Consider the following 4232-nt stretch of genomic DNA (forward strand, 5'->3'; position numbering starts at 1 on the left):
GCAGGCGTCCCCAGCTGTCCCAGGAAGGCAGAGGCGGTGTTGCTGGACGCAGTATGGCTCTCTGGGAACACCATCTGGACCCTGCCCAGGAAGGGGAGTCGGGAGGAGGCAGGGCGCCGCACCCCACCGGCCGCACCCCCGTCTCCGTCGCCAGGAGGCCCCTGGGGGTCAGGGCTCCGGACAGTGACGCGGCCTGTGACCTCTGGGGGCCTGGGGTTCCTCTGCTACCGGCCGTGCCCACCTCTTCTCCCCCCAGAACCTTCCCAGCTCAGGGGGTCCCGACCCTCAGAGGGGAGGCAGCTCACAGACTCCACCCCAGTCCCTCCAAAAGGCACCCCTTCAGCTCCCAGGATGACAGGATGGGCTTGGGGGCAGCAGGTGGCAGGACAGGAAAGAGGAGGGGTGGAGTCGCGGTGGAGGAGGGCCGCTCCCCCGGAGGGGACGAGGGGACATGGCCTGGGGATGGTGCCCGAGAGCCAGAGCAGAGACGGGACCCACCCCCAGACTCCCTGGAGGAGGGGGACCAGGCTGAGCCCCGAGGCTGGTGGGGTGGCAGGTGGGCACCCAGGGGGCTGCAGGGGCCCACCTGCCCTGGAGAGGGAGGCTGTGCTCTCAGTTCCCACCCGGGGACCTCCGGGGTCACCCTGGGGCCCGACACGTCACCAGGACAGAGACGTGGCTGGGTCACACGGCTGGTCCCGGCCCTGACCCCCGTCAATCCCCACAGCCCCCGCCCGTGGCTGCCGGACATCCCTGGCGTCACCCCACCCTCAGCTCTGAGTCTCTCTAGAGTCACCATGTGTCCTGCGTCAAGGGTTGGTGTCGGGGTCCGGTCCCCCTCAGACAGGGGCCACCCCAAACCCCAGCGTGCGCATGGGATCTACTCCCCCGGCAGCTGAGGGGGTCCCGGGAAAGGAGCCCCACCAGACCGTGCTGAGAGGGTGTGCAGAGCAACCTGCATGCCCCAGAATGTGCCAAGGCAGTGGGGCGGCTGGCGGACCAGGGGAGGACAGTGCAGTGGGCGGAGCGGGCGGGACAGGGAGCGGGGACAAGGCATGCTAGGCTGTGGTCCAGGCTCGGGGTGCAGATGCTGGGGGCAGTGAGCCGCCAGGCTCCCAGAGACAGTTGGAGTGGGGGGGCTCCTGGGCGGGGGGGACACAGCGGGCGGAGCTCAGTGGGGACAGGGCGTCACAGAGTGACCGGCCAGGCGCTGGCCCTGAAGGCAGAGGCGGGTGATGGGGGGCATCCTAACGGCCCGCAGGACCCCTGGGAGGATATGTGAGTGCCGGCCCCCCTCCCAGATGGGGAGACTGAGACACGCAGACAGGGTGACTTGCCCAGGGTAGCAGAGGCGCTGCGACTGCTGCGGGTTCTGCAGGAATGGAGTACTGGCGGGGACAAGAGTCGTGTCCCCCGTGGGACTGGAAGCAAAGCGCAGAGTGAGACCCAGGTCGACAGATTCGTTACCGCGGCCTCGGCTGGTTTTGTTTTTAAAGATTGTGTGTATTTATTCGTGTGAGACACAGAGAGACGCAGAGCCACAGGCAGAGGGAAAAGCAGGCTCCACGCAGGGAGCCCGACGCCAGACTCGATCCCGGGACCCCGGGGTCACGCCCTGGGCTGAAGGCAGACGCCCAACCGCTGAGCCACCCGGGCGTCCGCTTGGTTTAAAGTGCCAGCGGGGGCAGCCCGGGTGACCCAGTGATTTAATGCCACCTTCAGCCCAGGGCGTGATCCCGGGGTTCCGGGATTGAGTCCTGCGTTGGGCTCCCTGCATGGAGCCTGCTTCTCCCTCTGCCTGTGTCTCTGCCTCTCTGTGTCTCTCGTGAATAAATATATAAAATCTTTTAAAAATAATAAAAAATGAAGTGCCAGCGGGAGGTGGAGTTTGCGTGCACACCAGGCCCTGACGCGGACTTGGCACAAGGAGGGCGACGCCCGCTTCTCCGCTTCTCTCTGCACCCGTCTACCTCTCCCTCCCCTGGGACAGACCAGAGCCTGTCTGATCCCCTGATCCTGCTCTCCCCTGCGGGGTCCAGTGTCCTCGCCCACACCCGCCTCCAGCGCCCCTCCCTGCAGGCCCCTCAGACCAGGGATGCCCCCTCCCCGCCGCCACCACCTCACCCCCAACTGGGCCTTCGTGCCCGCTTCCTCACACTCGCATGCAGGCCTTGCACTTCTTCACTCGCTTCTCCTAGTGCGTTGCCTACTGTGAGGGCAGCACCTCTACTACGCTTTCAAATGTATCGGAAAGAAATTGCTCAGAATATTCTCTTATCACCCTTTGGGATTCTGATGGGTCTGCAGCTGGGTCCCCTCTTGACCCTGCGCCCCGGGGGTGGGGGGCCTCCTCCTGCAGGACCCTCACCCGCCCCCCGGGCTGGGTGGGCCCCTCCAGCGGCTCGCCTCTCTCCGCTCCCGCTCTCGTCCTTGTCATCCCCTCCCTTCGTCTTTGGGTTTATTACGAACAAAAATGATTCCCCAAGCGGGGTGCTATGACAGTAACCTTCAGCTTTCAGCATCTAATATAGGTCTTCGGGCTACAAATTCCCCTCAAAGTGTTGCTTCAGAACAGCCCCCAACTTTCCGTACATGTCGTTTCTATCATCATTCGGCTTCAAAGGCCTTTATTTATTTATTTACTTACTTAGGAAGGGGGGGCATGAGTGGGGGGAGGGACAGAGGGAGAGAGAACCCTCAGCAGGCCCCACGCGGCTCCACCTCACCACCCAGACACCAGGACCAGCCAAGATCCAGAGTCGGGTGCTGAGCCGGCCGAGCCACCCCGGCACCCTGAACACCTTTGCAAATAACACGAGGACTCAGATCATTGTAATCCTTCTCTCTGGACTTACGGGCCTATTACTTCAGCTCTGTGTTTTTGAGCTTCATAAATTAGACATTATTTTTTTAAGAATTACTTATGCGTTGAGCAGTTACCTTGCTCACCATTTGGTGGGGTTCTGACCCAAATCCGGGTTGTGGGTGTTGGGGTGGGAGCCCCTCCTCCAGGCAGGGCTCGGGACGCTGCAGGATGCCCTGCGACTCAGCTCAACTCTCACAGGGCATCTGAGCGGAGGCGGCATCCGAGCCGCAGGTTGAGGGCTCCGTCCCAAGGACGCTCCCACTTCAGGGGCCACCTGCAGGTCCACCTTGTCACCTGCGCTTCCCACCAACCACCCAGCTGCAGGTCAGGGGTTCCTGTGCCCCCCGCGGGGTTGGCTCATTTGCTAGAGCGCTCACAGAACTCCTGACAGCCCCAGGAGGATCTAACACAGGAGGAGCCGACGGCGATGCGCACGGGGAGCCATGCAGGGAAGGGGTGCGGGCTTCACTGTGTCCCCCAGCACCCGGTGAGGCTCACCAACCGGGCGGGGACTGAGGGGATCCTGGGCTCCCTGAGGTCAGGGGCGGGGCTGGAGCAGCTCCAACCCTCCAATCCCAGGGCGGGCTCCCCAGGCTGGGGTGGGGGGGTGGCACCCAAAAGTCATCTATTAACACCACAAAGGATGCCTTTCTGGGTTTCCTCACTTAAATTCCAAGGTTTGAGGAGCTCATCCACACGGACTAGAAACCACAACCTCACACAGTCCGTCTTCTGGGGTGCCTTCCCTCAAGGGCCTGGTATGAGTGGAGTGGGAGACGAGCAGCCCCTGCTCAGCCCCCCACCCTGGGCCCTGGCCCCAGCCCCACCCCACGGCCCCCAGACTCGGGCCCCGCCCTGCCCCCACCCCTTGGTCCGACCTCTGGCCCTGGCCCCCCACCCCCACCCCACAACCCCCAGACCCCTTTCCCAGCCCCCATCCCACAGTCCCCAGGCCCCATCCCGGCCCCCACTTCACAGTCCCCAGATCCCTTCCCCAGACGCCCCCCCCAGCCCCCCGACCCCCCACCCCAAGGTCCCCAGACCCCACAGCATCATCCACAGGTCCCCCCTCGCCCCCTGCTCCATCCCCCTGCCCCACCCCTCATGGTCCCGGGCCCCGCCCCTAGCCCCCCAGTCTCACACACCCTGGCCCGAAGTCCCAATCCCTAGTTTATTTCTCCCCTTTTGCACCCATAACCCTCCCACCAGCCCACAAACGACTACTCTAATTTAGCTAATGTGTCCTTTTTGTTTGTAAGTGCTTTCGGGGGAAAAAAAAAAAAGCTTGTTTTTTTTTAACTTTTTAAAATAATTTCAGGCATATGGAAGAGTTGCAAAAATAGTACAGAGGTTCTGTATGCCCTTC

The sequence above is a fragment of the Canis lupus genome, chromosome 13 (assembly GCF_003254725.2).
Source record: "Canis lupus dingo isolate Sandy chromosome 13, ASM325472v2, whole genome shotgun sequence".
Lineage (NCBI taxonomy): Eukaryota > Metazoa > Chordata > Mammalia > Carnivora > Canidae > Canis > Canis lupus.